This window comes from Leucoraja erinacea, chromosome 1, assembly GCF_028641065.1.
Source record: "Leucoraja erinacea ecotype New England chromosome 1, Leri_hhj_1, whole genome shotgun sequence".
NCBI lineage: Eukaryota > Metazoa > Chordata > Chondrichthyes > Rajiformes > Rajidae > Leucoraja > Leucoraja erinaceus.
The window spans coordinates 158,865,199-158,885,552 of NC_073377.1; the positions used below are offsets into that span (position 1 = coordinate 158,865,199).

General features: G+C 42.7%; 1 protein-coding gene and 1 long non-coding RNA gene across 9 annotated transcripts in view; one reads left to right on the plus strand and one right to left on the minus strand.

The window, feature by feature from the left end:
• The window catches only part of dclk2a (doublecortin-like kinase 2a), a 313,388-nt gene that overhangs the window by 96,766 nt on the left and 196,268 nt on the right, over positions 1–20,354 (plus strand). The window lies entirely within an intron of this gene.
• LOC129703928 (uncharacterized) overlaps positions 1–20,354 on the minus strand; it is an 86,817-nt gene that overhangs the window by 22,400 nt on the left and 44,063 nt on the right. The gene's annotated exons all lie outside the window — the stretch shown is intronic.

A 20,354-nucleotide genomic window follows, 5' to 3' on the forward strand; every position in this document is an offset into this window, starting at 1 on the left:
GCTTGGAGAACTCACTATACTTCAAATGCAGATATATATTTTATTTTACCCACTACTGTGCATGAAATTAAAATTTCAGTGCTGAGCAAACATGATGGATGATAGAATAAAAAAAAACATGAAATTTTTGAGATAGCAGGTTATGCAGCATCTGCGGGTAAACAAACAGTTTTAATGTTTCAGACTTTTCATCATTTGTCAGGAATGAAATTTAGTTTTATTTCCGATTTCTAGCCTTTTGCATCAAAGAGTGAAAGGGTCTTAATTGTTTTTGTTGTGAAGCAGTGTCTGTTCTGTCATTGGATTACATAAAGAAATGCATGCCAGCATGCCTGGAATCAAAACAGAAGCGAATGAAATTTGTTAGCACTGGTTTTAGATTGTTAAAACATTGCTGGACAATTTTGTCATGTCGATCCATCTATGTGCATTGAAACTAAGGTTTTAGATTGCAATCTCAGTGCAATAGTACAGTCACATGTTCACCAGGAAGAGCTTCCATTTTAGTGGAAAGCTACATGTACTTTAGCTGACAGAGAGGGAGGAAAGAGGAGCCTGCTATGTAGATCAATCACTATTGCTGATTTGATCCATGTCTGGTTTTGTCTATTGCTGACCCGATCCATAATCCATGTTGGGTTTCCACTATGCCAAGTAACCATGCTTCCAGTTTCAACTGCGACTTCGAGCCTACAGTACCTTGGAATATGGTTCCTGTATGTATTCTTATTAAAGTACTTATTATGAAGTTTTATGACTCGGTGTCAATAGTACTTTTCATGTTTCCCTCTTTATATATCGGTGCATGAAGATCCTAGTGAATGAAAGTCATATCTGAAGAGAGTTATTGAGTGTCATGAGAATTAGGCCTTCAATGGCCATAGTAAGGCTGCAGTAGATGGCTAGTCAGATTATAATAACAATGAAATCTAGCACAGTATGAAGCAATGTGCTAAATGCACCATGAATACCCTAGGATGTTGGTTGTTTTATATCTGCTATGCATTTCAGCTGCTATGCACCTCCACACATACACACAACTCGTATACCCACACTCAATCACACACAGAACCACATTCAGGCACACATCCATTTGTGGATAAAATCCAGCGAGATTGTAATTGTTGAACAATTGCAAACTTCCACTGTCTTTCAGGCCAAAGTTTTGAGAGATCGTAGGTTCATTTGGCAGGAAATAATGCAGTCCCAGAGCCAAATGGTCTGGGTATTAAGGCAATCTAGACCCTATGTGGAGAGCACATCATAGGAATTATTAATTTCCAAGATAAGCACGTTGTGTAACCTGATCATTTGCACCAGCTTCCCTGGTACTACCAGCAGAATGCATCCCAAAGTTAACACAATGGGGTCTGAACGATGCCAACTCTCAATGAGGCCCTCACCTGAATGGGCCTAGGAGATAGATGCTGTATAAAGCAGGACAGATTAACTGATTTAAGATGCTCGTGTATTCTGAAGAAGCACAGCACACAGTTAAAATCTTACCCTCTTGTAGCTCTATTCATGTTAGCCATGGGCATTGAAAGTAGCGATTACATTTTGTAAGTGATCCCAACTGTTTTCACATTTTAAATGATCACGCTTCTGAAAATGAATGGCTTTTCATGAAATTATTAAACATGTTCTAATGTTCTTATCAGATAACTAATAACTTTTGCAAGTATTTAACCTCGTCTTATCTACTTGCTGAAAAATAAAAATAAAACTATTGTCTCAGTAACAAACAAGAGTTGTTGGTACAAATATTTAATTTGTCATGGCCAAACAGCTTTGATAGATGAATTGTAAGAGACAACATGGAAATAGGCACGTCCACACTCGTTTTAGTTTAGCTCACTTTCACATCCACTCCCTGCACACTAGGGTCAATTTACAGAGGCCAATTAACCTTTAAACCTGCACGTCTTTGGTATGTGGGAGGAATCCGGAGCACCTGGAGGAAACCCACATGGTCACAGAGAGATGGACACAATATCCTGGAGTAACTCAGCGGGACAGGCAGCACCTGTGGAGAGAAGGAATGGGTGACGTTTCCGGTCGAGACCCTTCCCGACCTGGTCACAGGGAGAATGTGCAAACTCCCCGATGTCAGGATCGAACCTGGGTCTTGGCACTGAGCTAGCTGCACCACTGGGCCACCAATTGAGTTCTTTTATTTGAATTAAGATTTGGGAGGTTGAGAAGAATCATAACGCTAAACTTGGTATTCAAGCTGCTGAGAATAATTTAAAACTGCATTATTGCTACATAAAATACATTTAATTCCATTATTTTTCTTTTACTCTTGGGCCTACAGGAATATTTTTTTAATGCAGCAATTTTAATGCACCATGTTTTCTCTTCATTGTATTTTACAGAACCTTTTCATGACCTTTCAGTATCTAATGCAATCCTGTTGCCATGGCCACATTCAATTTTTTTTTTGTATATGGTGCGGGGAATAAGACATAATCTGACCCAGTTCCTGGCACAGCTGATGGCATGTTATCCTTGTCAGGTCTCTACATGTTACTTGAAGCAACTGAACCATGGACTTGGTTGTACTTCTGCTTAACAGTCATGAGCACAATAAACATTTGATCTGGACCCTGAAGAATAGGTCTCATTAACAATGCTGCAATGACTGCAGGTGCGCAAAATCTGTTGTTAGATAACTAAGATTGATATTCATCTGTGCAGTTAGTGTTTTTAGTGCTGCTTAATGTCCTGCCTTTGTGTTCGCATTGATATTATTCATTCCTTCCACATTTCAATGATCCATTTTTTAGTAAGACTACTTTCTTATCATTCAAGTTATATTTTCATTGTTAGCTTTTCAAATTCATATTCTAATATTTTTTGCATTTTATAATTTGAAAATGCCTAGAATCAATATTTCTTAAATCTTTATATTATTATTCTATGAATGTGCTTTTCCAAAATTACTTTATTTACTGTAACAGATTGCCAAAATGAATTTCAATGAAGTATTTGAAACACTTAATTATAAGAACAAATTATAACCATCATATTTATTCTGAGATATTGCAATAACGTGGGGACCATAGTCGTTAATTTTTCAATCAAATGATATTTGAAGCAATTCCTTGTGCCACAAGTTTTAAATGCCTGTACCTGAACATTACATATCTGTAGTTACATCAAGCTTTGCTGATGTATTCGGATGCTGCCGACTTAACGTAAAGGTTACGTCCCGCAGAACCACGTGCAATTCAGATGTAATGCAAGTTATAAATGGAAATGCTGCTGCATACGCACTTACTATTCAATGTGGAGACCATTCGGGGGCTCGGGGTTCAGCACCCTGAAGAATGGGTCTCATTAGCAATGCTGCAATGACTGCAGGTGCGTGGGACTCAGACATGGGACTCAGACATGGAGAGCACAAGGGAGCTCTGACCCAGAGGCCATGGAGGAGCTCCGACGCGGAAACCACGTGGGAGATCTGACATGGAGACCATGTGGGTGCTCTGTGCCGGAGCCGGAGGCGCGGAGGCCATGGGGGAGCTCCGACGTGGAGGCCGGGGGGGAGCTCCGGGATGGAGCTCCAACATAGAGACCACGTGTGAGCTCCGGCACAGAGTATGCATGAAAGCATCCACGGGAACAGTTGACTGGCTTGCAGAAATGGCCACATGCGAAAGCTACCGAGTCTAACGAAACGTGCATCTTGGAAATAAAGCAGCGGGCTTAAAGAATTGCTTACATAAGTGCAAGTTTATGTAAGTCAGTTTTTACATAAGTCAGGAAGTGCCTATACTTCTTTGTCAGCCTACACAAAGCATTAGTACTTGCTTCTGATCACTATGAACAAAATGAGTATGAAACAGATTTGTATTAATAAATAGTAGTCAGATAGACATCTTCCTGCTAATTTATTAAAAACTAAACATTGTACTCATGTTTAAACTACCACTTAATTTGGGGAGTTTGTGACAAGTGCAATAGGGTAAGTTACCAGCTGATGTTTAGTGAAAGGCAAGTCAAAGTCTTTCCAACCAATCACATTTCCATGAATCATTAACCTATTTTTGGTTAAAACCAGCCCAGCTAATTTTGATCGTCTGACTTTTTGTGTCTACGGTTTAAACCAGCATCTGCAGTTCCTTCTTACACATGAGATCCAACCCGACTGGTTTCTGTGAAGAAACTGTTTTTGAACTTCGAGCTCAGGCTCTTGTACCCTCTTCCCGACGGTGGGGTGAGACAAAAACGTGGCCAGAGTGACATGGGTCTCTGATGATATTGGCTGACATTTTAAGGCTGCATCCCCTGTAGATGCCTTCAATGGTGGGGAGGTCAGTGTCCGTGATGGACAGGGCAGGTCTGCCACTTCCTGCAGCCTCCTTCATTCTTGGGCATTCGAGTTACCATTATACTCTCTACTGTACACCTGCAGAGGTTCAATGGAGTATTCGGCGACATACCGAATGTCCTCAATCTTATGAGGAAGCAGAGATGCCGATGAGCTTTCTTTGTGACTGCGTCAATGTGCTGGGCCTAGACAGACCTTCAGAGATCTGCGCACTAAAGCAGATCTTCAGAGATATGCACACTAAAGAGCCTGTCCCACTTAGGCAACTATTTAGGCGACTGCCATGGACTAGTTTTAATGGAATTCACCTACGACAACCTATGACGGCAAAGGTTGTCGCCAGTTTCACAAAGTTTTTTCAACATGTTGAAAAGTTTGCGGCAATAGCCTGTGGTCGCCCAAACAATTGCCTGTGGACAGGCCCATAAGCAATTTGAGTCTGTTGACTCTCCACCTCCCATCAGTAAAGACAATCGTGGATTGCTGTCTTTCCCTTCCTAAAGTTACCAATCAGTTCTTTTGTCACGCTTTTTCAAATTATATGACTGCAAGGAAACAAAATTTCGTTCAGACCGAATGGTCTGAATGACAATAAATGCATCTAATCTAATCTAATTTAATATTGAGAGCAAGATTTTTCTGCACCATTCAATCAATTTCCAATCTCCCTCCTGTATTCTGACTCATCATTACTCCTTGTTCCTCCAACAGCAGTGGTATCATTGGTTAATGGTTGGAGTTGTTTGGCTACACAGTCAATAGACAATAGGGGCAGGAGTAGGCCATTTGGCCCTTCGAGCCAGCACCGCCATTCAACGTGATCATGGCTGATCAGCCCCAATCAGTACCCCGTTCCTGCCTTCTCCCCATATCCCCTGACTCCGCAATTTTTAAGAGCCCTATCTAGCTCTCTCTTGAAAGCACCCAGAGAACCTGCCTCCACCGCCCTCTGAGGCAGAGAATTCCACAGTCATCATGGGTGGAGAGAGATTACAGGGGAATTCACAACCAGCCAAGAAGTGCTCCAATGTTGATAGTTATTGAGTGCCGTTGCCAATTTGTGCCATTTGCGGTCCGCGGATAAAGAAGTCAAGGATCGAAATGCATAGAAACAAGTAGAGACCCAGTTCTCTGAGTTTGGTAATATGTTTAGAGGGTTTGAACGCCAAGTTGGAGTCGATGAACACGAGCCTGACATACTTGCTTTTTTGCTTTCACTGCAGAAAGGAGAAACAGTGGGATGACATCTGCTGTTTATCTGCTGTGGTGTAAAGAAATTGAAGTGGGTCCAGGTTCTTGCTATGCTTCGTAACCATCCTTTTAATGCACTTTATCACATCCTACGCGAATGCCACCAGTCGGTAGACAATGAGGCATGTCACCTTACTCTTTTTGGACACCGATATCGTGGATATCCTTCCAAAGCAGGTGGGGACCTCAGACCACAGGAGGGAAATGTTGAAGATGTCAGCTAAATCTCTGGTCAAGTTTCAAAAAAATAGCTAAGGTACACCATTGGGGCCAGACACTTTCCTAGGTTTTAACATCGGCCTCCGTGATTAAGGTTACGGTATAATCAAGGGCTCAGAAGGTATGTTGATGTTCTCCCTTGCAAAATGAGGGTAGAAAGCATGTTCTCATCTGGGGGTGATACACCGTTGTCACTCGAGCTGCTATGTGTTTTCATCTTAGAAGGAGTAATGGCATGTATGCCCTGCCATGCCATGGAAGAAGCTTCCAGAGAGATAGTTGAGGTAGGTATAATAACAAGTTAAAAGACCCATGGACAGGTACATGTGGAAGGTTGAGAGGCCAATCGCAGGCAAATGGTAGTAGTTTAGATAGAACACCTTAGTCGTCATGGTGGAGTTGTGCCGTTGTGCATGTGTGCAAGCTGCATGACTATAACTGGCTTACATTGTCCACTGCTGATGGCGTTTATGACCATTGATAGATTATCTATCAAATCTAGAAGCTTGTGCTTTGCACCAAAAGACTCGGGTTGGCTCAGTTGGATGATGACACTGATGGGTAATCGTCATGTATCTGTGACCCAGACTAACGTGTCTGGTATCCCTTTACAGCTCTTCCTCTTCTTTCAAACGCAGCAAGTAAATTGTGTGCCGTATTATTCAGGTGTAAAGAATCTTGTATTTGCTCACTCTGGCCTACAGATGACCCCCAGACTCGCTCAATGTTGGTGATTCTTACCTGTCCTCGAAAATGGCCTATGAAACCATTCATCCCATTCGGATAATAAATGCTGACCTACCAGTGCATTCTGTGAGGAATATATAACATTAATTATTAACGGCCTGCAGCCCTTCTGTGTCATAAACCCCTTTAAAAAAAGGGAAAATATGCTAATGCCTACAGCTGCTTGCTGAGATTTTGGTTTAGTTCATTGTCAAATGTACCAAAAGTACAGTGAAAAGCTTTTTTGGTGCGTGCTATCCAGTCAGCGGAATGATTATGCATGATTACAATCAAGCTGTCTGCAGCGTATAGATCCAGGATGTACCTGTTCAAAAGGTTATCATAGTACCTGCCTCAACTACTTCAACTGGCATCTCATTGCATTTGCCCAGCAACCACTGCGTGAAAAGTTTCCCCTGAGGTTCCTATTAAATCTTTCCCCTCTCACCTTAAATGTATGCCTTCTCGTTCCTGATTCCCCTCTCCTCGAAAAAGACTCTAAGCATTCAACCTATCTATTCACTTTCTGATTGTATGAGACATAGAAACATAGAAAATAGGTGCAGGAGTAGGCCATTCGGCCCTTCGAGCCTGCACCGCCATTCAATATGATCATGGCTGATCATCCAACTCAGTATCCTGTACCTGCCTTCTCTCCATACCCCCTGACCCCTTTAGCCACAAGGGCCACTTCTAACTCCCTCTTAAATGTAGCCAATGAACTGGCCTCAACTACATTCTGTGGCAGAGAATTCCAGGGATTCACCACTCTCTGTGTGAAAAATGTTTTTCTCATCTCGGGCCTAAAAGACTTCCCTCTTATCCTTTTACTGTGACCCCTTGTTCTGGACTTCCCCAACATCGGGAACAATCTTCCTGCATCTAGCCTGTCCAACCCCTTTAAGAATTTTGTAAGTTTCTATAAGATCCCCCCTCAATCTTCTAAATTCTAGCGTGTACAAGCCGAGTCTATCCAGTCTTTCTTCATATGAAAGTCCTGACATCCCAGGAATCAGTCTGGTGAACATTCTCTGTACTCTCTGTATGGCAAGAATGTCCTTCCTCAGATTAGGAGACCAAAACTGTACGCAATACTCCAGGTGTGGTCTCACCAAGACCCTGTACAACTGCAGTAGAACCTCCCTGCTCCTTTACTCAAATCATTTTGCTATGAACCTCTATAAATTTATTTCCTGGCTCATAATGCCCTGAGCTTTCATTAAATTCAGCTTTTATTGCACATATGATCTAAGCTTTAATGTGGAAGATTATCCCGGTTTCATTAAAGTGTCAGCCATTACCTTGCACAGTCTTGTTCTTAGTTTTTTGTCTTTGTTATTTCAGAAATGCACTGGTTAGCCAACATGTTCAAATAACCACCTACTGAATGGACTGAGAGGACAATTTTCACGATCCATTATTTGCTGCACTTTATCCATTATCTTGCAGTTTCGCCCCTTATTCAGTACGTAGATTAGAAACCTCTGAGAAAGGAAAATTACAACTTTTATGAGCTAACATTTCTTGGAAGATGTTGAATCACCTAGTTGTTTTTCACCTTATTTGATTTAATTTTCCCTGCATTTCCCTAGTTCAGTGGGAAAGAAAGCCAAGTTGAGAATAAAATGGGGGCTGAATCTATGGACCTCACTGTGTCCAATGCTCTCAGCAGTTTATAGAAATAACATCGTGTGAATAAAAATTAGCTGAAGACCAGCTTTGGTGATGGTGGAAATAAAGGGAAGGAATTCAAATGGATCATTCACATATTTATGTCTGAATATGGTTGTAAATGCCTTTAGCACAAACTGGGTTCTATAGATTGCAGATACTTCCAGTGTCATTGCGAATGGTGCTATTCATGGAGTCTTCTGCTACCTGCCATTGACAGTTCATAATTCACCAATGCTCATGAACAGATGAAACAGAGGTTTGTTCTGATCAGTTGATTGTTGGTCGGGTTGTTTAGTGCTATCTCTTAGTCTTTTTTGGTGTTTAGCGCACATGTGGTGGTTGATTGCAGGTTCTCCAGATCGACATCTCCTGCATGCACTTCTCGTTTGAACCAGAGGGGGCTTCATCCTCTGGTTTAAATCCAATGGCAGAATGCAAGAATTTACAATCATGAGATTACAGATTATAATGGTGTACAGTTCGAGGGCAGATAGTCCATTGTGCCTCATGGATACCCAGATTGAGCTCGAAGATCAGTTTTGATCCCATTTAGCATGATTTGAAAGTGGCCTTGGTGTCTCTCATAGGAGCTGGGGAGTAGCAAAATATACCAAGGGTTTTAAGGACATACATTTATCATAGATGGATTAATGAGGAAGGGATTGTACGTTTATGGCTCAAGTTGCCCGCTTCCTGACACAAATGTGGAGCGTCAGGGACAATACAGCTCACCCCCTCCATGACAAAGGTCGACCTGAGGAGCATCTTCAGCAACAGACTAGTTCCACCAAGATGCAGCACAGAACGCCACAGGAGATCCCTTTTTCCAGTGGCTATCAAACTGTACAACCCCTCCTCTTCTGTCGTGGGGGTAGACTGACACTTCCCCCCCCCCCCCCCCCCCCCCCCCCCCCCCAATCTTTGCACGTCCTGAATCCTTGACTTTCCACTCGTCATTTTAATTTCATGTTTCATGTATCTTGTTGTGTCTTATGACCGCTGGCAGACGAATTTCCCTCCTGGGATAAATAAAGTTGTATTGTAGCGTATCGTGCCAAACCGAGTCTGGCAGGTGCATCCTTTTGGCCTGCCAGCTCTGCCGGTCATGGGCCTATCAACCGACTCTCCGTGATATTAGCTGGCAATCAAAAAGAGAATTTCTTGCCTATCCTAAGATTGGGCTGTTTGTACTTTGTGATTTTTAATGTGGACCTAAATTTTACAGACCATTCCGTCAGCTAAATGCATCTGAGTTCAACAGTTAATCTGTCCATTAGATTCAATTCCCAGTTTTGCAGTTAATCTATCAAATAAAACAGAGCTCTTGTTTTACTATCCTTTTATGAATACAGTTAAGAATCTCCCTTTGATCAGGCTCTATCTATCTCCTAGACAGTTTGTTTACCTTACCATTTGCACTTTGACACAGCTTCTATGAAATTAACAAAGAAAAGTGTTTTAACTTCTTACGGGTTAATGAAGGTTATTTTCAATTGCTTATTTATTAGTTATTTGACTTCTAACAAGATAATCTGCTGATATGATCTGTGCATTGTATTTAATCATTGTTGTACCACCCATGTTAGCCCCTCAGTGACTCAGTCTGGCTTCTGGAAGATGTAGAGATATCCTTAATACACAAGATAAATTCTTCCCCAAGATGACCCTGGCAGTTGCACATGGACATTTGAAAGAACAAACTAAAATTGCTGGTTAAGGGCCTGCAACAATCACGGGAAGAGTTTTGGGGCAAACTTGCAGATTTTGTGGATGAATCAGTTGAGCTTTATTGCTAAACCCTGCATCCGTTGAATGCACCAAAAAAGAGTGCAGTTCAGTTTTATGATGCCATTTTTAGTATTTGTAGGCTATCCTGTTAATTGAATGACACAATAGCGACTGGCAAATATCCACCCATTTAATGGAATTAAACATTCTGAGGTTTCTACTGATTGCTAATCCATTTTAAGTATTTTCTCCAAAAGAGCTTCTGCGTAGAGAGAATATTAATTGGCATCAAAATGATTCAGTTAAGAGGCTATAGAAAGCTTGGATAGTGATGGCTTATGTGGAAATAGATATGAAAATACAAATGCTCATAAATCCAAACCATTTCTGGTGCTGTTCATAAATGGCAGTTAAATCTAGGCTGCTATGCAAGGCAAATCACCACATCAGTATCTGTAAGATGGCAAGGGTTAATATCTGGTATGTTTATGCACATGCCTCTCACACATTCCATTTTATTGTAGGAAACCACCATTGTCAGGAAAACTGCCAAATGCATTGATTTAACGTGAAGGCACGAGGTGTACATGCTATGCACCAGATGGTGAAAATGTAATGGAACATAGAAATAAAATGTTAATAACATTTTTGCCAAACCTATGAACATTCATTAACAGATATATCTTCATTTGGCACAACAGATTCACAGTCTATCATTTAGCATGCTGTTAGCTTTCTCCGTTTCTTCTCTGAGTGTGAATAATATTCTCGCTTCCACAGAACTGCCAGTCACACATGTGAACTGTCATTGAGTGATACCCAATGCTTCTGAATTATTTAAAGGGGCAAGCAGGTATATTTAATTCTAATGAAGGCTAGTGCGGAGGTTGGAATGCAGGAAGAATTTTATAGCTTGCAAAGCCACATAGAGATTGCAAAGTATAATTAGCTCATTGTGTTGCTGGCAATGTAGACATCTCACAGCTACAATGCTCCAGGTTTAATTCTGACTTCCCAAGCAGTCAGTGCAGTTTTCCAATTCACCCTGTGAACGCATGAGTTTCCTCTAGTTGTTTTGGATTTCTCCAATGGATTTGTTAATGGGCACGTGTGAGATAATAGGTTCAGAGAAATACAGCGCTGTGAGGAACTGGAGCTAGACGCAGGAAATTGCACAGTTTGGAGTCTCCATTTTCCAACGTGGGAAAAAGGTAGATTGAGCCTTAACACGGAGTCTGATGGATTCAACTTCCATTGCAACAGAAGAAACAGCCACCCAGCAATTGAGTGTTGCCTCAGATCCATGCACTATGGCTGTGGATTGAAGAGGATCATGAGGGAAATAGATTGGGTAAATGTGCAGAGTCTTTTACCCAGATTAAGGGAATTAAGTACCAAGGAACATGGGTTTAAGATGAAAGGAGAAAGATTTAATAGGCGCCTGAGAGGTAACTTTATCTGACAAAGTGTAGTGGATATAGTCAGAGCAGGTAGTTGAGATATGCTCTATAACAACATTTATGACATTTTGACAGGTACATGGATAGGAAAGGTTTAGAAGGATGTGGCCTTAACGCAGGCAGGTGGAATGAGTGTGGGTAGGGCATCTTGGTCGGCATGGGAAAGCTTATGCTCATACCAAAGTAATCAGAGTAGAATTAGGCCATTTGGCCCATCAAGTCTACTCCGCCATTCAATCTGACTGATCTAGCTTCCCCTCTTAACCACATTCTCCTACCTACTCCCCATAACCCCTGACACCTGTACTAATCAAGAATCTATCTATCTCTGCCTTAAAAATATCCATTGGACTTGGACTCCACAGCGTGTGGCAATGAATTCCACAGATTCCTCAGAGGGCAGTGGAGGCAGGTTCTCTGGGTGCTTTCAAGAGAGAGCTAGATAGGGCTCTTAAAAATAGCGGAGTCGGGGGATATGGGGAGAAGGCAGGAACGGGCTGCTGATTGGGGATGATCAGCCATGATCACATTGAATGGCGGTGCTGGCTCGAAGGGCCAAATGGCCTCCTCCTGCACCTCTTGTCTATTGCCTATTGACCACCCTCTGACTAAGGAAATTCCTCCTCATCTCCTTCCTTAAGGAACATCCTTTTATTCTGAATCTATGACCATCCAGGATGGCACGGTGGTACAGCGATAGAGCTGCTGCTTTACAGCACTTGCAGCACCAGAGACTCGGGTTCGATTCCCGACTACGGGTGCTGGCTGTACGGAGTTTGTACGTTCTCTCCGTGACCGCGTGGGTTTTCTCCGAGATCTTCGGTTTCCTCACACACTCCAAAGACATATAGGTTTGTAGGTTAATTGATTTGGTATCGGAGTAAATTGTCCCTAGTGAATGTGGCATAGTGTTAATGTGCGGGGATCGCTGGTCGGTGCGGACTCAGTGGGCCGAAGGGATTGTTTCCGCACTGTACCTCTAAACTAAACTAAACTCTCCCACTAGTGGAAGTATCCTTTCCACATCCACTCTATCCAGGCCTTTCACTATTCGGTAAGTTTCAATGAGGTGAGAATGGATGTGGAGAGGATGTTTTGACTAGTGGGAGAATCTAAGACCAGAGGCCATAACCGCAGAATAAAAGGACATAACTTTAAAAAGCAGATGAGGAGGAGGGTGGTGAATCTGTTGAATTCATTGCCACAGAAGGCTGTGGAGGCCAAGTCAATGGATATTCTTAAGGCGGACATTGACAGACTCTTGATTTGTAAGGATGTCAGGGGTTATGGGGAGAAGGCAGGAAAATGGGGTTGTGAAGGAAAGATAGGTCAGCCATGATTGAATGGCGCATGGTGGCCTGTGATTGAGGGCCCATAGACTTGATGGGCTGAACGACCCAATTCTGCTGCTATAACTTATGAACAATGGCCAAATCTTCAGCTTTAGGCTGCTCCCACAGTTTCTGCCTGCGGTTTATCCTTTTATTGATGCGGACGGTCTACCACGATCACGGGCTACAGTCCCTGCAGTCTAGTGTTTCTTCCAGCACAGGTTCAAGATGTCAGCACCAGTACCAGTCAGGACTTTGGCATCTTCACGGACTTCTCTGGCTGATTTTCACCTCATCTGCTTCCTGCCACAAATATCAGTGCATTTTGTTGCTCTCTGTCTGTAGAAAATATTTCCTCCTATGGCGATAATTCCTTCGGCATTACAGCACTTCTGGAGATACAATTAAATCCTTTTATCCAGAGCCGTCTTTGCTGTCACTGCTAATTAATCTCACCATGCTCCATCCCTGTCAGCTAAGAAGTTAACAACTCAGCTGCCAAAGACTTCTCTGAAATATGTAACAGCTTGTGACCCTGTCCAACTCTTAACTTTAAGGCGAAATATTTTCAATCTGTCTTTGGCATTAGAATCCTATAAATGATCATATGAAACAAAGCTGTTGTGACTGTGCAGGTGGTGGATTTTTTGACTGGAATTTTTCATGGGAATTCCATCCCCAGCCTTTTTTACGATTTTAATTTGCAGATGTTTTTAAAGTATGTTAAAGAAAACACACATATCATGAGCAGGCCACGGCCTTTCAAGCCTGTTCCACCATTTAATAATATCACGGCTGATGTGCTTTCCAGCTTCACCTGCATGTTCCCAAATTCCTTCCGATCCTTTTCCAACCTTGCTTACAAGTGGTGTGTCAACATCTATTGAGAGATATTCAATCTCGGTTGTCACTGTCGTCGGACAAAGTGTGTTCAAAAACCCTCTCAACCCTCTGAGAGAAAGAATCATCTCTACAAAAAAAAAAGTTTTCTAACAAGGTTGCAATTAACGCTAAAAGCTCATCAGATCCCCAGCCAAAATAAAATTGCAAAATTGGCCAAGATCCTGATCGATATGGCTTTAAGGTAGATTACACCAAGGAACAGCACTACTAAACCAGGACGTGGGTTCTTGAAGGGACCAGGATCAATTGAACCCAGCTGGTTATTTTGTGCTGTGCAGGCATCATACAGGGGGTCATCCTTTAAAAGCATATTCTCCATGTCAGACAGGCAGCAGCACCATACCATAATCTATCTACCTTTAATGGATTTTATCTTGCACTCAATGTTGCACCCTTTATCCGTACACTATGGACGACTAGATTGTAATCATGCATAATCTTCTCTTTCACTGGAAAGCGCATAACAAAAGCTTTTCACTGTACCTTGATACAAGTGACAAATAATAAACTAAACTAAAGCAAGCTTATCATGAACGAGAAAGATTGGTGGGAAAAAGAAGAGAACATACATTCAATAAAAATGGGAAAGAGAATCAGAATTAGAATAAGAATTAGATTCCTTTATTGTCATTCAGACCTTTCGGTTTGAACAAAATTATGTTGCCTGCAGTCATACACAGAACCAATAAAAAAACAAAACATACAATAAACACAAATTAAACATCCACCACAGTGAGTTCACCAAGCACATCCTCACTGTGATGGAGGCAAAGTCTTAGTCTCCGTCTCTTCCCTCCTTGTTCTCCCTCTGCGCTGAGGCGATCGATCCAGGCCGGAGATGCCGCCCTCCAGTCCAGCGGACCTCCGTGGTGATGTCGCTGCCGCAACACCAGCTCCAGGCCGCCGCCCCAGCTCCGGGTCCCGCAGCCTCCGCTCCAGGCCGCCGCCTCAGCCCCGGGCATCCGCCCCAGCTCCGGGCAGCCGCCCCAGCTCCGGGTCCCGCAGTCTCAGCTCCGAGCCCCGCTACATCAGCTCCAGGCCGCCGCTGAAAGCCAGAACGCCGCACCAGCAAGTCGGGCCACCGCTGCCTCAGCCCCGAAGACGGCCAGCCTCCCGTTGGTGAGTCCTGGCTGGCTCTGCCTCCGGAGCCTCGGGGTCAGTCGCAGGCTGGAGGCCGCCAGCTCCGCCATTAGGCCTCAGCGCAGACGGAGGCAGAGAAGGGGGATACGACACGAAAAAGTCGCATTCCTCCGAAAGAAGAGACAGAGAACATGTTTCACCCCCCAACACAACCCAACAAACTAAAACTTAACCAAAACAAGACAAAAAAAACACCAGAAAAAAGTAAAGACAGATGGACTGCAGGCAAGCCGCAGCTGTTAACAGCGCCGCCACTTCCGGGGGAAGAACCTTTTTGTTTCAGGCTCAGTTAACTATGGGACTAGCTCTGTTTCAGGCTCTTTAACTAAGAGGACTCGCACATTCAATAAAAGCGACATAAATACCATAACTGAGGTACGCGACAAGAGGGATGTTTGTTGAGAGGAGGAGGCAGGGGAGGTGGGCTTGGTGGACGGAGGTGAGGGCCCATAGTTAAAAGAGCCTGAAACAAAAGGGTTCTGCAGGTTCGCCTTCAAGAGGAAGCAGATTAATTCCATGTATTAACTGTTCTGCCTCCACCTACTCATCTCTTTATCATGAGCACTCTGCTAGTGAAATAACTTAGAGAGCTGACTCAGGGGAGATGAACAAAGATAGCAGGCCCCATGCACAACAAATCAGGGTGGCTCAGCTTCAGATCTGAATGTTGAAACAGCAGTGAAGTGGTCTATTCCAACAGACACTATTGCCTGCCAAGTCCTCTGAGAGTTTGCCTGGCATTCAGATCCAGGACAATGATGTGTTCTTTCTCAAGAACACAAATTCACAAGGTCATAAGGGATAGGGGTAGAATTCGGTCATTCGGCCCATCAAGTCTACTCTGCCATTCAATCATGGCTAATCTATCTCCCTCCTAATCCCCATTCTCCTGCCTTCTCCCCATAACCTCTGACACCCGCTGTGACCCCTCACCGAATCATGCCCCACCCACACACAGCAATCCCGGACTGCTCTTTCAATTGACCCTGGGCAGTTGGCTGAAGAGCTTCAGTAGTCACATAGAGAACCATATAATATTGGACTCGGACATTGAAACCACTAAACAAATTTGAAAAAGGAAAGAAACCAGTGTGTTCACACACTGAACTTTTTTTTTCTCGTTTATGATATTGTTTACAGAGTACTATGTTTACATTTTCTGTTGCGCTGCTGCAAGTTCATTGAATTTCATTGTTCTAACTGGGACATATAACAATAACAAAACTTGTGTTCATCTTAATCAAATGTGCTAAGATTTTCTATTTGCATTTTTTAAGACTTCTTATTTTCTGTCGCCGGCAGGCTGAGGTTACACGGAGATAAGTCATACTAATGTGGCAACTGCTGACATCTCTGTGTATCCTGTTACCCTCCACCTAGAAAGGTTGCCAATGTCATGCACATTGGATGAGTGCTCAAGCTAAAACTTGATACCAGCTAAATAATGACTGATAATTTCATCTTAAAATGTACAGCCTCACTACAGCAGAACAATAATTATGAACTCATGCCATATGTTGCTCTGGCATTGATTGCATATGATACCCAGTGCAAAATTGATTTGTTGAACCCCTGCTTGCACTGTTGCAGGGTCGTTATCATGGTCATCTCTGTGGCAGGGACAGCAAAGAATTATAAGGAAGGTTACAAATTGAGATTAAGCTTTTGCTTTACATTGCCCCTTCACTTGGCACTCTCCTTTATGTGTGGAATGGTAAGAGATAAGATCAGGTGCAAGAGTATCAGTGACAAATGATCTGTGAATTATCATGCATTTGTAAGCAGAAGGAAGATTGGGTAGCTTAAGGATATAGAATGAGGTAGCTAATATGTGGATCATACATGTGTTGGTGCTTCTGTTAAGTGTGATAGGATTCTTTGGCTTAGTATTTACTGAGAAGATGCTGCAAAACTGAGGTGAAGCTTTGGTTGCTGAGCACAGACCATCACCTTGTTGGTTCTTCTTTCTCCTACTCCTCATTTGGTCCAGGCTCCTTGTTCCTCAACCTTCAGCATCAGCTTGCCGTCTTTACCAGTCAAGTTTGCACAACATATAACAGATGGCGTTGCAATCCCCATATCTCCTCACTTCCTATGGGGCAGAACTATCATAGAAACATAGAAACATAGAAAGTAGGTGCAGGAGTAGGCCATTCGGCCCTTCGAGCCTGCACCGCCATTCAATATGATCATGGCTGATCATCCAACTCAGTATCCTGTACCTGCCTTCTCTCCATACCCCCTGATCCCTTTAGCCACAAGGGTCACATCTAACTCCCTCTTAAATATAGCCAATGAACTGGCCTCAACTACCTTCTGTAGCAGAGAATTCCACAGATTCACCACTCTCTGTGTGAAAAATGTTTTTCTCATCTCGGTCTTAAAAGACTTCCCCCTTATCCTTAAACTGTGACCTCTTGTTCTGGACTTCCCCAACATCGGGAACAATCTTCCTGCATCTAGCCTGTCCAACCCCTTAAGAATTGTGTAAGTTTCTATAAGATCCCCCCTCAGTCTTCTAAATTCTAGCGAGAACAAGCCGAAATCCTCGATGAATGTCACACTTCAACGAATAAGGCGTGGTTTTTTTTTACAGTTATAAAGGCACCAATTGTGCAATTGTCCCCGTTTTACAAATGTTCAAACTTTGAAAAGTGTTGGATTATTTCATATTTACCTGGCCAAAATCTTAATTAGGCACATATTTATCGTTCCTTCGTGCAAATTTAATATTGATGAATGGGGCCTGCCCAACTTGAGAAACCACTGTGGCTTATGAAAAGTAGTCACTAAAGGCTATACTGAAAGGAGCAAAAAAGGAAAACATATTTTGGCAGAACAAGACTATACCCCCCAAAAATGCTCCTCACCTGCTGTCATTTGCTATTACACTGGCTGTTACATTGGCTTTCCTGTGGAGAGCAACACACAATTCATCATTTTAACTTCATGTGCCTGAGCAAGAATGACAGGCACTGGCATTGTTCCCAACTGATACAACTGAGGTTTAAGCATAATTAGATCTAAAGATAGTCTTTAATTGATTTCCACTCCATAATCTCATATTCTTCATGTCTTCATTTATTAGAGTGTATAGAATCTGATGTTATTGCTGAGCTAACAGCACAGTGTGTAAATTCAAGGTTTAGTTTAGTTTAAGTTTAGAGATACAGCGTGGAAACAGGCCCTTCAGTCCACCACGTCTGCACCGATCAGTGATCCCCGCACATTACCACTATCCAACACGCACTAAGGCCAATTTACATTTATACCAAACCAATTATTCTTGTACATCTTTGGAAGGAGGTGTGGTAGGAAAACGAAGATCTCGGAGAAAAACCACGCAGGTCACAGGGAGAAAATATAAACTCCATATAGTCAGGATCAAACCCGGAACCCGGGGTTCTAGTAGAATAGAATAGTTTCTTTATTGTCATTGTAACATGGGCCATGTACAACGAAATTTAAAATGTCAGCCAGTCAGTGCAGCATTCAAACATTTCTAAAGCTAACGAAACATCCACGGTAAAATAATAAAGATAAGCAAATAAATAAATATCACAGACAAAGCACGCATACACACCCAACCCTCCATCCTTCTGTCGATTTCACCGTTACCACAGTCCCTTAGTCTGTATCGCCCCTGCGTTCCTTGGCGGCTACAATTTAGTGCTTTTATAGCATGTGCCTGAAAAAAATGACAGGCACTGGCTATTTGTCCTTGTCCTTGTGGATCTGTAGGTCTGCCTGACGGCAATTAGTTCAAAAGGGATAGTCCTTTGGGAGATGTCCTTTATTATATTCTGGGTATTTTTGGTGCAGCTTCATGTATTAGAGTCCTCCAAGGTAAGGAGATGGGCAGCCGACAATCCTCTGGGTGTAAATGTCAATGGCCCTCTGGTTTAGTTTTCCTCTGAGAGATACAGCTGTGAAGCTGGTGTACCACACGCATACCAGTAGTTTAGTACCTCTCAATGGAGCCCCGCATAAAAGGACAGCAGCAGCACTCTGAGTGATTTTGTTCTTCCTGAGCACCCTCAGGAAGTGCAGTCTTTGCTGGACCTTTTTCAGAAAACGCAGATGGTGTTCACGCTCCACGTCAGGTCCTCCTCAATGTGGATTCCCAGGAAGCGGAAATCCGCCACCCTCTCTACACAGTCCCCTCTGATGGTCTAGTGCTGTAAAGCAGCAACTCTACAGCTGTGCCACCATTACCTAATTTATCTAATTCAGCTTTGGGATTTTATAATGAAATTTTCTAATTGAACCCTTTCTGGCTGCTGTTTTTTCCCCAACTTTTGTCCCCAACTGGATGTTTTCCAGAAGAGGTAAACAATTATTTGTGATCAAAGACCCAATAACGTCCAACTAAATGTAATGGTATGCCTTAGGCATTTAACTAGAACTCATTCAATTCAGATGCAGGACAGAAAGTTTGAATATCTTTTTGTTGAGTGGTTGGGAGTTGTGGAAAAGTAAACAAATCTCAATATAGGGAAGAATAAAAAGTGGCTGCCATTATTGCACTTGAATGGGTTGCAATGCAAAAGTGAGCAAGCCATCCTTCAGTCGGACAGAGCTTTGGTTAAGTCGGAAGATATTTTGGGCTTAGAGGGAGTATTTTTCAAAAATAGTGAGAGTGCTACATGAGCCAAAAGAGATGACATCGTTTTCGTAATATTTGTCTGACTTATCCTGAGTTTAAGGAATCCAATAAATTGGAGTGTAATCTTAAAATAAGAGTTGGCCCACGTGAGATTGAAATTGGAAATTTTCATCCGAAGAGTAGGAATTTTCAATCCTTTCCCAAAAGCATGTGAATAAGAGAGCAATTGAAATGTTCTCGTTTGGTTGTCACATTGGCGCAGCAGGTAGCCTTTCTGCCTCTCAGCTCCAGCGACCCAGGTGGGGAGAAATAAATAAGGAGAATTAGATTAGAAACATAGACATAGAAATTAGGTGCAGGAGTAGGCCATTCGGCCCTTCGAGCCTGCACCGCCATTCAATATGATCATGGCTGATCATCCAACTCAGTATCCCGTACCTGCCTTCTCTCCATACCCCCTGACCCCCTTAGCCACAAGGACCACATCTAACTCCCTCTTAAATATAGCCAATGAACTGGCCTCAACTACCCTCTGTGGCAGAGAGTTCCAGAGACTCACCACTCTCTGTGTGAAAAAAGTTCCTCTCATCTCGGTTTTAAAGGATTTCCCCTTTATCCCCAAGCCGTGACCCCTGGTCCTGGACTTCCCCAACATCGGGAACAATCTTCCTGCATCTAGCCTGTCCAACCCCTTAAGAATTTTGTAAGTTTCTATAAGATCCCCTCTCAATCTTCTAAATTCTAGAGAGTATAAACCAAGTCTATCCAGTCTTTCTTCATAAGACAGTCCTGACATCCCAGGAATCAGTCTGGTGAACCGTCTCTGCACTCCCTCTATGGCAATAATGTCCTTCCTCAGATTGTTGTGATCAATCTGAGAACTGACAAGGATAGGTTAGACCACATAGCCTTCTTTTATGCAATGAAAAATGAAAAATATATCGATAAATTTATGTCGTAAAGAAAATCTGGCTAATATC